We start from the raw sequence: 19,742 nt of genomic DNA, 5'->3' as shown, positions 1-19,742 counted from the left end.
TCGCGCCAACTGCAATGCAGTAATATTTTAGTACAGAAAGGACAAGGTGAGCTTGTTATGAATGTTAATTGGTTATAGCTATTGAATACGTTTAAGCAATGAAGCCTGATAGGTTATATAGTATTCATTGAAAGGCAGGAAGCGTGATAATTGTGCATTAATTGAAACGGTGCCGTGGTGCCGTGGTGCCAGACAGTTGGCTTAACAAGCCACCATAAAAGGTAGCGACCGCTATATGAAGGAGAAAGTTATGTATACAGTGATTCATAGGCGAATTCTTGGTTGGCCGTTATACGCGTTAGACAGGTGACCGCTTAATGCAGACAACAATGCATACATTTGTATGGGAAAATATTTGGGACCTCGTGTCTATGGCCGTTATGCAGAGGTGACCGTAACACAGGTTCCACTGTAGTTTGTTAATGGACAGAGAGTGCACATGTACATGTCAGACCACAAACAGATTGACCAGAACATGTGTAAAGCTGTTTCACCTGCTATCATCATTTTGTGCAACAATTCACAAATCACATATACTATGTACATGCATCTTAATGCCAATAGTATTTATATCAGTAACATCGTATCACTATAATTTCCAGGCCTCCAATGTATGCACCACACAATGTTTGTATTAGTAGCTATAGCCACTTGTGATGATAACTCCTCTTGTTTGTCCTCCATCTTAATTCAGTGGAACCTGTGTTACGGTCACCTGGATTAAGCGGTCACCTCTGCATAACGGCCATGGACACGAGGTCCCAAATATTTTCCCATACAAATGTATGCATTGTTGTCTGCATTAAGCGGTCACCTGTCTAACGCGTATAACGGCCAACCAAGAATTCGCCTATGAATCACTATACATAACTTTCTCCTCAGTGTCTATTCTAGGATTTCTCCTTTGTGGGGGAATCAGGAATTTGGGGGGTGACCAGGTGAAAGTCAGCATGAGTTGTCCAAGTTCACAACTATATAAAACAGTTGAAATAGTTGCCAAACTGGTTAGTCATTTAAGGCTGTGTCATGAGTGTTGATTTTGATTTTTGTGATTGGGTGAAGCCAGATGGTATGGTTGGTAGAGTTTGATGCAGGAGTGCATAGCAGTGATGACATAATGATGTAATACCTATGTAACTGCATGTATACATATTCTATTAGTAATACACTGCATATCAAGTGATGAATCTTTAAACTTTGCGTGAGAGTATTGACCATAATTGTATGTATGATACCACAAAGCACTAGCAAATTACAAGATCTGCATGGGTGGATGTCTTCCAAGACATATTCAAAACTTAGGGTGTTTGAAATTAAATACTAAGGCATTTTCATGGTTATAGCAAAACAAGTTTTTTTTTAAATCAGGCTTTTTGATATTAAATCTGGGGGATATTTGTGCTGGCTGTGCATGCTAGTTTTGAAAGCAGAACTTTTTACAAAATTACACTTTCTGAGATTGAATTTAAGCATAATTTTAAGAGTTAATTAAGCATGCTATTTTTTATACTGGGTAAACTTTGGCTCTCAGATATTGAATAGCCATCACTATATGCATGAATTTTTGTTAGTTGTATACTAGGAGATTTATAAAAATTGATCTAATACTGAATCTGAGAGCACTTTAATGTTTGCGTTTGCAATTTCTAACCTGGGAAAATTTTACGTGAGATTGAATCTGAGAGCATTTTTGATAAGTTTCAATTTTAAAACAAGCTAACCAAAGTATAGTGCAGTAGTCACTCATAATTTTAGGGGGTTAGTCTGAGATTTTAGGGGGGGAAAGTCCCCCCCCTAACAGACCTAGAATAAACACTGTTTCTCCTTCATATAGCGGTCGCTACCTTTTATGGTGGCTTGTTAAGCCAACTGTCTGGCACCACGGCACCGTTTCAATTAATGCACAATTATCACGCTTCCTGCCTTTCAATGAATACTATATAATCTATCAGGCTTCATTGCTTAAACGTATTCAATAGCTATAACCAATTAACATTCATAACAAGCTCACCTTGTCCTTGTGTTCTGTACTAAAGTATTACTGCATTGCAGTTGGTGTGAGCCTCATTTATAACGGCAATAGCCACTAAAATGCTGCTGACCACCTTATACAGGTTTTCTCTATAACAGCCACCTGTATATAAAGGCCAGATATATCTGGTCCCAAGCTAGGTGACCATTATAGACAGGTTCCACTGTAATGAACCATGTCAGAGTCTTGTGGTAGCAGGTCTAGCATCACTGCTAGGTGATTTGCTGTTGGTTAATATATGTACAGTGTATACAACTTAAGATGATCTTAACAACTTGTACACAACTTGTGTGAAAGGTTCTTCTCATGAGGCACACAATCACAGTAATTGTGACCGTCTTGGTAAAACCCTGTCTGGTTTGTGCAACTTCCAATTTCTTTCTATTTTCTCAAGACAATCTGTAGTGTCCAAGGAATGGGTTACCAGGGTTTCAGCCTACTATGTTAACAGTGGGTTGGGATTTGGCTTATAATGTTCACCATGAATTAGCAAAATTAATCAAGGTATCACTTGTGCAAATATATACAGTGTGAAGGTGTTCTATATAAAGAATTGACAGGAACCTTGTTTGTGTCTACTACAAAATTAATGCAGGTGACTTTGGGTTGCTGAAACGGACAAACTCTTCGTGAGCAGACAAGTAAGATTGTGTATAGGTTTAGCCAATTTGAGGCTTAATTGCTTCTCTGAGTAATGGTTCAATTAAAACTTTCATATTGTTTTCTTTGTAACATGAGTACTTTCACCAATTTTAAAAAAAAGTTATTCTCAAAATGCATGCTTGTGCAAACTACTGTACAGAGATATCTCCAGAGGTCTCTTAGTGGATTTTAAAGATCTGTATAGGCAGCTTTTGCTGAGACAGCTACATATTATCAAAAAGACCTTGTAGAGCTACACATACACTAGTATCTGATGTGAGTGATGGCCAATGGGATCTATACATAAACTGCCATAATATGCTGTGTACAGCAAGTGTATTATACCAAACAGCTAGGACTGTACCCATTTGATTGTTTGTTCCCCCAAGTGCTGGACAGGCTGACAAGTACTTCTATAATTGTTTGGAAAAGCAATCCAAATTGCACATTAGAAGTTTCTGGATAAGCAGTTGTAAAGAATTCAAGCCAACTGCGCAAGACTATACACTATATGGATCAATGGCAATTGGCTTTGGTCCTTAGATTTCCACATGATTTTGTTTATGGTAGTACTGTAAAAACAGATCAATGAAGTAGTTAGAGAAATCACACAAATCAGTGCATCAAATTAATTACTTTCAATGTAATAAAAGGTGACAAAATGTTAACAATAATTTATTTGTAAAATTTCATGAGTTCTGAGAGTTGGTAGTCACTGGTGATGGTGAATTCTTGGGAAATACTAATCCGTATCTACTCTCCATTCCAGCCAAACAATGATGAGCTACTCTGAAACCTATCATGTCAGGGTCTCGTTGTGGTAACAGGTCAACACCACTACGTTTCCTGCTAGGTGGTTTACTGTTGGTAAAAATAACAATAAATACATACACTGACCATTGGAACTATAATCTACTTGGGAGTGTTTACCTTTTGCCAAAGTCCACATGGAAAACTCTTTGTAGTAATTCATATGTCATAAGTGTTACACCAATTGTGGAGAAGATCTGCATATACGAGCTAAACAGGAAGATAAAGAAATACATCAACTTGTCAACACACAACTGATCAAGACACATGGTAACATGTTGAGTGGCCCAATAAGCAGACAAGGAACACAAATGAAGTATTTTCACACATGTCACTGTATGTTCCTTTCTGATGAATTTCAACCTGGCAAATACACTCTTGAGATGTGTGCCCACAAATACTTCAGTGAAAATTTGTATACAAAAACTGCAATAAAACATATCATCTAATGACTTTGGCACACCAAAAGGTTGTCCAAAATGGGGAAAGGAGATTTAGCGGAATGGCAGAAACGGCTTTAATGGTCATTTCCAGGTTATAGACAGCCTAAGAGCACTATACATAAGTAGCATGAAGACTCAATAACTGTTTGCTAGTACTGTTAAACACAATGTAGCTAACTAGAACTCACCACAATTGAAGCGCATGCTCTTTGGAGTGCCAATTCTCCAGCGTAAAACTAGCATCTTAGCATCATAACCATAATAAATAATCCTTGATCTGCTCTTAAACTATAGCCTCATTAATCTGTCACCTTGTGGTACACTGTATTTGAAGGTCATGTTACAATAAGCGTCTAGCCAACATTCTTACGTGATTGAAAGAAGACCATGATGACATGCACTTTTACAACACAGAGTGGCACTTAATTTCATGAGAACTTTAAAGAACATTCTAGCAGATGGCTATGTGTAATAATGTACTTTGGCTAGGCGCTTATTGTAACATACGCTTTGAATATGATGTGCTGCCAGATGACAGATCGATGAAGCTACGTACAGTTTAAGAACAGCTCAAGGATTATTATGTCTAATGATTCTAAGCTGCAAGTTATACACGGGAGAAATTGGTGCTCCAAGAGAATTTTGGTGAGTTCTAGCTAGCTGCGTACAGTACCAGCAAACAGTTATTGAGTCTTCATACTACTTATGTATAGTCCTCTTAGGCTTTTCGTAATCTAGAAAAGACAATGTAGCTGTTTCCGCCAATTCCACCGTTTCCACTATTTCGCTAAATCTCTGATCCTTTTCCTCCAAAATGTGCCTTTTGGTCTATTCACACTCCCAGATTATCGCATTCAATTTTATTTTGTTCACACTACTACTCAACAAGGTGTATCCCTTTTGCAAAATAATGACAGTAGAACAAAACAGTTGGGAAGCATGGCACATCTCACAGTATGCTGTAGTAGTTGTAGAATACTTTTAGAGTACTCGCTGTGTGGCCAAGAGAAGCAAAATATTATTAGTCCAGAATGTGTTCATATTGTATCCTATAACGGGCCTGCCCACCTCATCTTGTAGTGTCATTCTGGACCCAGTGCGGCGCAATACGATTGATTGATTCATACTGCAATTTATTTTGAGCCATACCATGCTGTACACAGGTCAAAAGGTGTGTCAACAGAGTGTAAAGGAATATTGGAAAAGTGATTAATGAGGATTACTGTAAAGAAAGATTAATTGGTCATGTTACAGGTCAAGCTGTAAACAGAAAATCATTTTGACCCATAACAGGAGTACATTTTAATGATTGTAAAGTAACTGTAGAATTTACAGAATTACACAGAACACTTGAGATATTATTATTCTAATAGAGCAGTCACACTTCAATAGACCATTTTGAACAGTGAAATGGATCTCAAATAAATAGTTGCCATTGAATGATTACAGCCATTTCTGTGCAACCAAATTTGAGTTCACAACATTAGTGGAGGCTACACTCTTGTTTCACAGCTTGTTTAACCTTTTGGTATAGATACTACCCTACTGCTAGTAAAGTGATTCAGTGAAACATGTCAAGTACCTCCTGCTCCTTTCCAGAAAGCAGTTCCTCCCTCATATCTGTATAGCTTCTTGGCACAGTCTATCAGTCCATCATAGGTCTGCTGTCCTGAACGTGCTTTAACCTGACAATAGAATCACATTAGTTCATACTTCAGATCACATCACTTTATAACACTACATTACTGGCCTTATCATGTGCGCCCAAATCAGGTTACTTATTATCATCACCATATCTTCTGGTCCCATAGAAAACTCTATTTAGTGACTCCAATGTAGGGCATTAACCAACTAACTATCAAAACCACCATTATATGGCAGATTAATCTAAGCAATTTACTCACATTTGCTATTGCAGTGATTTTACCATTAAACAGAGATTATTGCAAGAGAATCTCAGAAAAGCTTTAGTTTAGGTGAGCTGTAATTTATTTACAAAGAGTGGGAGAAGACGATTTGTAATAATGGATTTTTTCAAGATCTGATGCCATTCATTTCTTAGAGCTTGCGTATGGGACTGACAATGGAAATTTAAAGGTCCACTGAAATGGTAAAATACACTTTGGCTATTATCAATCCTTGCTACTAATGGGATATACATTTTAGTGTATTGTGGTTTGTCAATTATATTACATCATAAAACATCAGACAAAGAAACTTTAATACATGTGAGGTGCCATAAAGCAACAAAGTGTCCATGTACAGCTAGATTTGATTTAGCTTCACGTCATTATCTACCATAACAACTTGAAACACGTACGGTAAGAACGTATTTGTTTCACACATGCAATATCAATTATACATGACATGCACAGTTTCAAGTGTGGAAAGATAAACAAACAGCTTGCTATACAAGTGCAATGCACAGGTGTATGAATACATATGAGATATCACAAACTAGATGGTAGTGTAGAACAAGTGAATGACTCAGTATTGTTATAATGATAATCACATTGATGTTATCATGAGAACGAAAGTAATTCTAAACATCACAGTCATCACATTGTTCCACAACACAACCACACACACTACTACACATTGTCCATTACTTGTAACACAAAATGGTCCAAACATTACCTGTAGTCTGGTCTTGATCACATCAGCTGGTGTGAGCAGACCTGCAGCTGGAACTCCTATAAGATGATATTATGGTACTCTAATGATTTAATGTTGTACTTAAGTCCATAAAAGAAATGTCTAAGTAAAGTAATTGTAAATTTATGTACAGGTGTAAATACAAAGCACACTACACAAATGCATTATCACAGTGGTGAATACTTAAAGGTCAACTGAAATGGTAAAATACACTTTGGTTACTTCATTGATCCTTACTACTAGTGGAATAGGTTGGTGTAAGTGATTTAGTCAGATTTTATTTTTATGATACGTAGATTTAGTGTATTGTGGTTAGTCAATTATATTGCATCATAACACATCAGACAAAGAAACTTTACTACACCTGAGGTGCCATAGAGCGACAGATGTGTCCATATACAGCAAGATTCAATTTAGTTTCACATCATATCTAGCATAACAACTTGAAACACTTGTACTGCAGTAACAGGAGATGGTTTATGCTGGTCTTGATGATGAAGAACATTTGAGAACTTCAATTAAAGGGACTGTAAATCAACTGTATAGTGAAGTCTAAGTTTATTTCTTGAATATTTTTAAATTAAGTGTCCAATACAGCGGATGGAGGTAGAGAAATGTGAGGAAAAAACAAATGCAATGGCACCACTGGCTAGATATGCATGAGATATTGACCAGACAGAGAAGTGACTTGGGAAAGTGTAACAGTGATACCATTGTTTGCTTCATAGTACTGCTAAGTGCTAACCCAGCTTTGTAAACAAACCGCTTACTCCAGAGAAGCATATAATGAAACATGATCTTTATTTGATAGTGCGAAACACTACAGGAGGAGCTACTCCACTATTGTATTCCAGCAGAACATTTGAGTAATCTTGGAACACTACAAAGGAGAGCTTGGTGTTGCCACCTGCACATTAGGCTTTGACTTTTATCTACCTTTTCTGTTGTACAGTGTGTAATAACAGTACTTCCAATTCTCTCTTATGTCACAATCTAGATTTTGTGGTTTAATATCTTGGTATAATAACATAATTAAATTATTAAAAGGTGTTTTGTGCATTGTGTAATACAAACAACCTATTTTACTCAATAAAATATTTTCAATTTTAGTGGACCTTTAATAGCAGAAACATATAAGCCTCTGTTGTCATAGGGTAGGATGTCCCCAAGTAAACTGGTAATGGAATTATGTAAGTTACTTAATGGCTAGTGCTACTAAAATGTATTATAAAGAAATTGGGACTCTTGGCCGTCATCAATTTGCCACTCGGTAAAATATTTATTGAACCTCATCAAACTTCTTCAATATTTAGTGAGCAGTAAACATTGGTTCGTGTGAAATCATTGTTTACGTGCAAATGTGTAATGTATATCAGTTCACGTGGGTTGGTCCACTGAACCCATCAATGCTCTTCATTTTAAATTATCAGTCATACCTGCTATCATGGTTGATGCAAATAGTGATCCTGTTCCATTGAAACCATCTTCATCAGCCAAGTATGTTTTCATGTGAGCATATATAAGTAGATTGCTGAAAAGGGAATATCCCTTAGGAAACACGCTGAGGCTCCCTGTAAGTACATACAATACATTGTAAAATAAACACAACAACATGTGTGTGTGCCCCCCACATATAGGCACACCTCAATAGATATGGTGTCAGCTCAGGTACATTATGACTATAGTAGGTAACTATTTCCAGCAAATGTACATGTACATGTATGCACTGACAAAATGTGACATGTTGCAGTTGTTTGTTCAAGTCACTAGACTGAGGTACGTATGTGCGTGTTGCATGACAGAGTGTGTGGAGTATTCACACATGTTTGTATGATGTATATGTGGACATGTCCTATACCCACCACCTTGCCACTAGGTGTAATATAGAGATGTAACTAATATGAACTAACCTTATACAATCCCTTGAAGCCCAGTTCTTTAATAACACCAACTGCACCAGTTCTGGTACCTTCTGCCATTTCACCAGCCACTTGTAATCTGATCTTGACTATCTCCAGTGGATTAGTGAAGAGTAGTACTTGACAAGCTCCTCCCTAATAGTAACATGTGTTGTCAATAAATGATGTCACACTACACACACCACACACATGGATGCAGTATTTATGAGCAAAACTGGTCCACAAACATCACAAACACCCACACAGACACCCCACCCACACAGGTGCATACACGAACACTTACACATCCACCAGCAATACACTCTTTCCACACAGCCAATTTTCCATCCTTTGTGGTCAACAGATCTCTCATAGTGTCATTAGCTGTCAATTTAATGGCCTTCTCAGGTGATACACCCATCAACTGAGGTAATAGACCTACAAAACACAGACACACATGTAAACTAACAGTTTGCTGATAAGAAATTATAGACCTTAGTGTACAGTAAGAACAAAACATAATCCTCACCTCTGTACAAACCAAAGAAGCCTTCATTATGAATCACTTTAACAAAGCAGTGAAAACTGTTTTGGTACATAATCTCTCCAGCTAGGGATCCCCTCTGATTCTGCATTCTTGTCTTGACCAGGTCAATAGGATAAACTGCTGTAGCTCCCACAGCTACAAGTGTACACATGTACCACTAACACACTCAATTGTAATTTGTATTGTATCATTAGAACAATATTGTGATGGTTCTTACCTCCACCAACGCCTGCTAAGCCAAAACGATAAACTGGTTCAAGTAATTTCATCCAGATGTTGATGTCTTCTCTAGATTTAATAATGGAACTAGAATTAGAAAAACCATCACAATACTATTCTATAACTTGTACAATCAATTATTTGTGACTTTACTAAAGCCTGCAGATAGCAACTGGTATGGATTTGTGCAATCCTACTAACTGGAAAACACCTACTGATCAATGAGCGTGGCTCCATGGTGTATGTGTGTGTGTGTGTGTGTGTGTGGGGGGGGGGGGAGGGGTGCCGGATCCAGGATTTTTAGAAGGAGGTTTCTGAACAATATATCATTGACAAAGATTGAAATAATAAGGCAACTGAGGACATGCCTTTTTAAGATGATAGAAGCTCTGAGATAGGATTTTATGCTACTTTTTTTTGTAATCAATGCTTAATCATGGAAAAAAAACTAACTGCAGAGCAGAAGTGACTAAGCTGCAGCTTTGATTGCTCAATTAGAGTGGTGACTGTGCAAACTTTGAAAGTACCTAATCGCCACCCATACTTTCCTCCTGTTGTTGGAGGATTGGTTGGCGGCTTCAACCAGTTGCGGTGCCCTGAGGATAAGTAGGGCTTTCAGCCTGTCTTTCCTCGACTGTTCCACTGTTCATCCTATGGGATACATGTACAGGAGTACTGGTTGGTGGTGTTATATAGAGGACTCTGCAGCCAGCCGGTTCTGTAGTGTTGGGATGGGGCTTATACGTGATATGTCATCATTGTTAAGGTCAGTTAAGTTGTCTCCTATTAATGGGTCTGGGGAGGGGGTGGGATGTGGACACTTAAGTTGTCATAAGATTCCTTGAAGGATTGATTTTCTGAATCGGACATTCTGCGATGGGTTTGTACGTGAGTTGCGTTTGTGGGTATATTTAGGTATGCATGTGTATGTGCGAGAGGTGTATGTGCGAGAGAGGGGAAGTGAAAGGAGGGGTGTTGCAATGTGAATCAGATTAACTGGGAGTGTCAATGATCCACTCCTCCTTTGTTTGGTTTCTACTACTTCATCCAACCCAGAGCTTCCCACCTCACTTTGAAAGAGCAAAAGAACAATCCCTCCATCTTCCTTCTTCACATAACAATGTACAAATGGCCATAACTCGGCTGTACTTCATCGTATCGACTTGTTCTTGGTATCAAATTGCTCCTCACGTGATGGCAATTCAGTTGATATATAGATATCATGTGATGAAGTCATGTCTGACTAGCACAATGACAATACAAAGACAAAAGGACACAAAAGTATTCAGCACGTTGTAGTGGGTGAGTTCCTTGTTGTATGTTGAAAGTTTATACACAGTTAGATAGCTTACTCTTTGCCAACTAATAAAAGTTGCTTTTCTAAGCGTTTGGACGAACGCTTTATGATATATATGCCTATTTGTAACCACCTATGTAAATTGGTAAAAGTATTGTGCATTTTTAATTCGTTCTTTTAAAACAATCAAATTCAGTTCTCTGGATTATGCAGGTTTAAGGGTTAAGCAAATACAGCATACATCCAATCAACAGTGTTTCACTGGTATACTCAGCCACAACAAGCTCAAATACAACAAACAATACAATGTTTATAATTACTGTCAAGATATGTAACTGTAAAATGGAAGAAATACTGCAGTGCTAACATATATTAAATTAAGAAATAGGTAAGAGCATGGCTTAACAACAAACCTTCTTAGGAGCAGGTAGTACTATGCATGGGATCCCGGTAGAGTAGTTTGTTGAAGTCACTGACAGCAATTGACCTACACGGACAAGTTACAATACAAATACACATACAGACATATAGTGTGAATTATAGGAAGTACTTACCCTTGTCTTCTCTCAAGATTGCACAAATCAAATAACACGTATATTTGTAAAGATGTGACCTAAACAATTAGAATAATATTGAAAGCCAAAATGTAACCATTACTTGGGATACTCACCTGTGTATACTGTTGTGATACTCTCATGACTTTATCTGTAATGACAGAAATAAGTACTCTAGCTTTCTTATGCAAACAAAACTTCTTAAACTTTTCTATCACCATAATCCAGACACAAATTAGTGCACAATTCAAAACAATATGATACATGATACACTAAGCCACTTGTTGTACAGACCACATACACAAACCTTTAGTAGCAGTGTTATTAGGATTAGACTTGACAGCTTCATGGACTATCTTCTCCATAATATCCAAGTTACCCAACAACTGATTAAATGCCTTGAACTGTGGAAAGCTGACTTGTTGATCAACTGACCCACCAGCAACTACACCAGTACATCAGATAATCCACATGTCACTTAACTATGTATATACAGTTGGATTATGACTCACACCCTGTTCACACTATCTAAAATATATCCAGCTCAATCTGATGCAACTAGAGATACATGTAGATTGCCCCAAATAATAATGAGCAAATATAAGGTTGTGATTAGTTAGACACTTAGTATGCTGTAAAATGGTGTTTTAGGAACTTTGTACAATCAAACCTCTCTAACCCGACACCTGCATAAACCAGAATCCTCTTTAATCCAACCAAAATGTCATTTACCAAAACTTTTGTATAGAAAACTACCTCTATAATCTGACACCTCTGTGCTCCGTAATCCAACACAAAATTTGATTCTCTAGAGTTGGAAACACATTGTTTTCGACCTTTGTAATCCAACAGAGAATAATAGCAGCATTTAAAACAATAACAGAAAATAATGTTTAAGCAACCAAAGCTTTTAATTGGTTCACAATAACTGAAAAAAAAGCTGTAATTCTAAAATTAATTCATGTTAAAAACATTGTGTGATCAGTTTTACCTGTAATTTACTGACATAATTCTGCAATGTCAGATTACAGAGAGGTGACTTGATAATCCAACTACCTCTTTAATCCAGCAAAATTTATGGCTCCCATTGAGTGTCGAATTAGAGAGGTTTGACTGCATATTGGTGTTTCTTTAGAATATCAATGGGTATTGGTACGTAGATCACAATGGTTGGGATTAAGAGTCTACTGGAAGCAAGGTAAATCCTAGCCTGTTTGTAGTATACATACTCTTAGCTAGAGCACAGCCAAATGCTTAACCATGACATATTGTACTTTGTGTGGGAAGATCAAAGCAACGCCCCGTACTGTTCTGTCCATATTAGCAGCATAACTGTACATACAGAATAGTTATACACTTGGGCAAATACAGTACAGTTATGTAGATAATTTATTGAAGGAATGTTACAAAAACAACTTACTGGAACAGCACGTGTGTGACACTGCAAATCGCTAAAACCAGGTTGTTTTACAACAAGAAACAGATTGTATAAACACTTACTGATCGCCCGATCACGAAGCTATTTAAACATGACTTCATTAAGACAGCACAATTGATCACGAGCGTGACATTAAAATTGCTAAAACTAACCAAACTAATCCTATCAGTTCATTCTATGACTAGAAATAGATTATATATAAATACTTACTGGTAATTCTGATCACTGAAAATCACAGCGGTTTGAGTACTAGAGAAAATCGCTCCGAGCCAGACGACCAGGAAGTACAACATAACACTAAAGCACAGCCTATGCTTGTGTGTGTGAGAAATAAAGCACTTGGAGGTGACTTGAGGCTAATACAGCACTTGGTTTCACCTAGTGCTGTATTAGCCTCTCAACATGTCCCCTTGTGCTGCATTTTCAGTACACACATACAGAGGTGCTTTAACTATAACATATTATTAAAGTTGATTGCCCAGAATATGTTTACATTGCATTTTGACCCAGTTGAGTGGTGGCTTAGCACAGCTTGATGGAGAACTATACCATGCAATACCTGGCTAGTGTGAATAGGGTGATACAGAAAACACATACACAATATTCCATTACATACTTAAGGCTGGTTCCCATATAGCCTCAAACTGCCTGTATTATTGCCTGAGTCAGAGTGTCTATGGTAGCGTGTGAATTATTGCTGTTCACTGCAGTTGGCCTGCAACCGTAAGTGAGATGGATTAACAGTTCGTTACACGTCTCATTTTATAAGTTTAGTGAGCCTTGGAAACAACCCTAGTAGCAAAGGTATGTCTTAATTAGTATTTTAGTGACACTCTACAAAGTGTGGTATATTCATAGGCATCATGTTTGGCTTCTTCATGTTGAACATTGCCAGTGTTTGCCTGTGGTATTTGTTTCAATAATCGCAGGCAATGCGCAGGTGATTTGTGGCTATATGGAAACCAGCCTTTAGATTTTATACTACAAATATGCTCACTGATAGCAGGTGATCCTTTACATATGAGGACATTCTAAATTCTCTGATCTTGCTCATCAACTTGATAAAGTCAACTGCAGGAATGGAGCCACTCCCCTCTGGATCACATGAGATAAACGCTTGTCTAGCATGTTCAGTTGGAAGACTCTAATGATCACCAAAAAACAACACATGATAAAATGGAAGCATCTTGTGTGTATAACAGTGACACACAAACTCACACATACACACAGACATGCACCACACACTTAATAATAGATCCACACAGACAACATGTGCTTGCATGCACACACAAACACACACATTACCTGTAAAAGCTGTACAAACTCTTCATAGGAAAGCTCATGTGAGTGATCAGTCCCAAAGTACTGCTTTACAAATGTACTCTCAAAGTTAAAGTTAACTTGTTGATGAACTGTAGTACTGCTTAGTACCTTATGGAAGTTTCCTGTATATCAACAAATAAACACAGTGCTAATGACTGTGAGTGATTACATTTTAATAAAGCTGGAGCAAGACAGATTATCATAAACTACTGGTTAAATGCATGTAGTCCACTACAATATACTGTATTGTCCTCAAATTATGGCCTGGGAATTTATTTCATTCAAGAGATTTTTACCCTGGTTCCTAAGTGATCAGTAATTCCCGAATTAACTTCATACCATATGACATGAAATTATGAAGAATTGTAAATTTGATGAATTGGTTGCATTCGTCAAATGTCAATAAGTGCCTCACAAGTCAATGTTTAGATCTGTAGTTTCTTCAAACTTTAATTTGTCAAAGGTGATTAATTGTGAATTCATCACATTTTTCTTTCATCAGTATTCCCTGTTGTACGGTATATATCTCGATCTTGTACTCTCTATGATGTTTTCCTTACATTTCACATTTTCAATATTACAAGGAACTCTACCAAATGTTCTTCACTTAAAATCATCTACTTGATCACTTATAACGTTTGTAAGAAATCATGACTGTACTTGGAATTTATTTCTGTTGATACTGTACACTCTGGTAAATAAACGTTTATACAAGACCGGTCAAAACTTGAGGTAACACACAGTACGTGTACATAAATAAAATAATAAATGTTACATTCACATAATCATTTGTATGTTTTCATTCTAGCTTACCATAAGACACTTTCCCAGTCTTGTCAACATCAAATAACTTAAAGCTCAGTTGAGAGATGGCATCAGGTGCACAGAGAAGTGACTCAAAAGCCTGAAACTCCACAAGTGATATTAACCTACACAACACAACAACTCTATTAAATGCTCCACTGAACAACATGTATTACACTAAGTGTTAACAGGACATGAAAAAGAAGTTTCATTTCATAACTGTTAAACAATGCTCTATCACAGATAGACTACATAAAATAGTGAGTATCCCATCAGACTCATTAAATCAGTTAATATTTACCTCCACTGAATTGTCAGGTAACACATAACATGTCATCATATGGGATAGTAGTTGTGTTTAGACACAGAAGCAGTTAGAACATGACATGAATAGCACATAGACTGCTGTTTGTATCATTGGATAGTGTGGAGCACAGGTAAACTTTGAAACATGTAATCAGTTAGAAAATGAAACACTCAATCATTTTGTCAACTACAAGGTCAAAGCTGACTATTGCACTCACAACAGCTCTAGCTTATAATAATCCTAAAACATGCATACAGTGTAATAATAATGAGTAATATCACAGTGTTAGCATTAATTTATAGACTATATGCACTGCCGTATGCATTCTAAAAACACGTGATATTTTAATATGTCAAGACGGTGAACGGATAGGATCTAATGTACATAGAAAATGCGAAATTCGCAAAATCTCAGGAAATAGACCACTTACCAGTACTTCTTGCAGAGCGATAAATTCTTCTACCAGTATAGCAGAACAACTGAAAAGAGGAGCTCCCACACGAAAATTTCAGGGTTGCCACAACCGTGTGCGGTTGCAACAAGCTAGTTTCTAGGTTGCCCTAGGATTGCAGCAGTTTTTATAACCCTGTGTGAAGGGTGCAAGGCTGCAAAAGCCTGTCACTAACCTTGCATGAAGGTTGTGATCCTAAAGGTTGTAAGGTTGCACTGTGCTGGCAAGTTGTATGGTGGTGGTAAGTCTGGTATTATAGCTGTTACTAAATAAGCTGTTCTTGACATGCAAGGCTGTTCTATATACCGAAAAGCATAAACTACACCCCATCACACAACAGTTCATATTTTTGTGTTATGCTAAACATCTGCATTCTGTAACTTGACTCACAAATGGGTAGCTGTGCCCGTAGTATTAGTGGTAACTTATAGCTTGAGCCACATTTACTACCTGTACTTTTGTATGGGATTTGCAATAGTCGTTCACCGTCAAAAAATTTCGGGAGCACCGCTAAACAGCCTTAATTGATCGTATTTCGATTAGTAAATAGACCACACATATAGTCTACTAGTAAGAGTTTATAATATAGTAATTATGTGGAAGTTAAATGGCTTCCTTTCTACATTAACCACTAACCATCTCAGACATGAGTGGAATATGTATTCAACTTAGCCAGCAAGAGCAGTGCTTTTATTGTATTAAAGAGCATGGCTGATAACCTTGAAGATAACTCCATTAGAAGCAGGAGCTGTGGGAGAGCCTGCAGCACCACTCTACTTTATTTTGATGTGGTAAAAAGAATGTATAAAATTGACTTTGCCGTTGATACCAAATTGATAAGTTTTATTGTTCTACTTCATTTGCTGGGGAAAACTCTGAGAACTGCATCTGAGAAAGCAATTACCACATGAAAGTTTAAACCAGTAATTTAAGCATTCACTGTCCATTGTATATTCTTTCCAGTCTTCAGTAATTTACTGGTTCAGTATATTTCAGATATTCATCAGCTAAGCCAATTGCAGTAAGGAAAAGAACAAACACTAAAAGTCTATACATTACACAGAAACTTTAGAAAGGAACTTTCACACATTCATTTGTTACAGGACTATGTACAAGCCATTAGATACTTCCACTACCATACTGTAATATTACTCAAACTGAATAAAATGATATTAACAAAGCAACAAATCAATCAATGCAGTAATTATCATACAGTACAGTAACACTGTGATCATGAAGATATATTGACTAGTAAACAGCTTCACAATGTTTTGGCAGCATTAGTGATGCATAACCAAGCAAAAGTGTCTTCACTTTAATACAACTCGAAATGTTTCAAATAGTTTGTTACAATTTCTATTCAATAGAATTTTCTAGCAATTGATTGACTGATGCCTCAGACAAGCATAGCTCAATAACAACTAAACTAAGGCAACAGCCTTGATTATTTTTCATAGTTCGACATTGCTTCAGCCCTACAGGTGCTTTTTGAATGCCACAGTACGTACAATCAGGAGTGCATTGAATCCTATGGACAAGGGAACATGCAACTTCGTAAAGAGCAAAATTCAAACATGGCTGCCGTGTACTATAAGTAACTTTTAAAATTTCTTAATTTGGATATTATGTGGAGGCGCATGCTCGAATACGTCATGTTTCCACTGCAACAAAGCAAAGCTATGGAAACGAAGTTCAAGGGCACGACGGAGGAATAGTAGTATAGGCTTAGCAGGACAGTCTTTCTACAGTCAATAATCACGCAAAATTACTCCGCTTGACTATTCCAAGCTTTACCTTATCAAAGCAGCGTTGCTACATTCACACTAGACGATGGAGTAGCAGCTCATTCAGTGTATCCCTGTTGTGCACAAGAATGATGTAACCAATTATATACATAGTAACACTGGATGCCATGTTTGAATTTTGTCCGCACTATTGGTAGTGTACAGAGTTACACGTTCCCTTCTCCATAGGATTCGATGTGCTCCTCGTACAATGCACGCATCATGGTTTTGTACTCCTTTGTGTCCCATTTCTTCTGGCTGACAGCTCAAAGTGTTGATTTGCAGTGGTGCATGATGGCCTAATGTATTTTGTGGACTGGACTCACGGACTGAGCTGGAAATAGCTTAACAATAATCCAAGCATTATCCATCCGTTCTAATGCTGGGCACAACATTACCGAGCTACAACTGCTGGTACTGCTCTTCCTCATAAGTCACAAAGGTAGTGTGTGCACTAATTTATTAGAATATTTACAAAACACGCGTAATAGTAGTGAAAGAGGCTACTGTTGTAGCATAGGTTCATTCCAGCACTAGTTAAGCTTCAGTAATGAGCCCTTGTGGTCTGAGGTGAGACTATATAGCCACATATTACATCACCCACCTTCTCAATATCAAATCAGTAAGTTTATACCAACCTGCAGTTGTGCATTCACTGTAAATTATGGCTAAACTGTTATGCAACCCTACAAAGTTATGGTTCAACTGCTGTCATACATTTTTCGGAATATTCTAATAATTCATGGCATGCGCGACCTTCGTGACTTAAGAGGAAGAGCAGTACAAGCAGTTGTAACTTGATAGCGATGTTCCCAGCATTAGAAGATAATCTTTGGATTACTGCTATAAAGCAGCTTCCAGCTCAGTCCGCAAGTCCAGTCCACAAAATACAAAATGATGGCTTCCCTACGTTTGTAACAGGAATTGTACAACTTGTTGCAATTGGAGAAGTGCATCTCGTAGTGTTCTTCATTTGTAACACTGTGTAACAGCATGAACACAGTTAACAGCCTGAACACAGTTAACAGCCTGAACACAGTTAACAGCCTGAACACAGTTAACAGCCTATTTTGTGAATATCAGTCAAATGGTTGGGAGTCTACTGGAAGCATAGCACGTCTCATGTCATAAATACTCTTAAGAGTGTAGCTCCTATACATGCTGTTTTACAAACATTTTAAGTAATTGATATTATTCATGGTAAGGGGAGGACCCCAAACTGGCAAACAATAAACTAAGCAAGAAAACTAACTTATCTTTAAAATGGTGCATCTTGAAGACATAGTGCGACCAAAATATCATCAAAACAAGCCCCAAATATTTTCCCTGAGCTCGGTCGGGACTTCTCTTGCCTACCACCCCTAGCACAAAAGGTAGCACATGCTGGACAACTAACTAAAGCTATAAAAGTCCCTGTGTTCATCAATGAGGCCCATCTCAATTTTCTTTGTCCATGCAGCAAATGTCACACTATCTCACCAATATCAAACTTTCAGACACTTTAGCTAAGTTGTTAATAATTAATAGTTACTATAGTAATTGTGTTTTAAGCTGCAAGCACCAGTTGCTTGCAGACCCTTGGCATACTGGCCATAAAGCAATAATAAATAAATAGAGATATCAGAAGAGCGATGAGAGTTGGGCTTACTTCCATGTCTGAGTGTATTAGTAGAGCCAGGGTGAAGTAGATGTTAAGCAAACAACGGTAGAAAACTATTGCCTCCCTTACTATACCCCCATAGTCTCACGTAGCCAAAACGGTTTTTTCTTTTGTGTGGGCGTCAGGGAAAAGGTTCCGGTTCACCTACATTCTTCTGTGTAGCGTTCCACTGCAGTCAGGGTGAATGTTGATTGCCTTTTCCCGACGCCCACACAAAGGAAAAAAGTGGTCTGACACTAAAACGTGATACTAATACCTCCAATATGGTCGCAAACACAAGGGGAGTGAAGGAGGCCGGCTGCTCAATGGTCACCATACTCACGTTTCTTAATTATAAGTTCTTCTGTGACTCAGTCGCCGTTCGTCGGTACAAAGAGTGAACACTGGTGGTGCAGTAGCTTGGTGCATTAGAATGGAACACCCTTATCAGTGTCAAATTGAAGGCACTTTGTCGCTGCCCCAGAAACAGTTCGAGTTTGTATTTGGGACCGGTGCAACTCCGCCCAGGACAAGAGAAGGGAAAAAAATCCTCCGGAATCGTGTGGGCATGCATGCACGGATAGGAAAATAAACTATCACAACAGAACACTCACCTGTCTGTCAGTACTACGTCTAATTCATTATATCAACTACCGATGATAGATCCAAGGATAGATCACATCCCCTAATGGAGCCCACTATGTCTCGCCCCCAGACCACAACATGGTGGTCTAGGGGCGGGGCGAGACCTTGTGATCTGCAGGCGAGGACTAGGAGCGCTAGAGGTGAATCACCATTACGTCATAGTTCATACATCACGCTTCTGCACCGTGAATCGTGCGCATGACCATAATTCCTGAGATAGCCCTACACTGACTCACCACAAAACTCCATACACT

The 19,742-nt window shown here is 37.9% G+C and overlaps 1 non-coding gene and 1 pseudogene across 1 annotated transcript; both read right to left on the bottom strand.

The window, feature by feature from the left end:
• Positions 1–3,244: 3,244 nt before the first annotated feature.
• Positions 3,245–19,623, bottom strand: LOC136268691 (electrogenic aspartate/glutamate antiporter SLC25A12, mitochondrial-like; annotated as a pseudogene).
• Positions 14,932–15,007, bottom strand: LOC136237393 (small nucleolar RNA SNORD57). Its single transcript, XR_010692456.1, has one exon. It is a non-coding gene; the product is annotated as a small nucleolar RNA SNORD57 (small nucleolar RNA).
• Positions 19,624–19,742: the final 119 nt, after the last annotated feature.

Source organism: Dysidea avara, chromosome 10 (genome assembly GCF_963678975.1).
Source record: "Dysidea avara chromosome 10, odDysAvar1.4, whole genome shotgun sequence".
In the NCBI taxonomy this organism is placed as follows: domain Eukaryota; kingdom Metazoa; phylum Porifera; class Demospongiae; order Dictyoceratida; family Dysideidae; genus Dysidea; species Dysidea avara.
The sequence above is the reverse complement of the archived record's forward strand: the minus strand, read 5'-3'. Positions and strand labels throughout refer to the sequence as shown.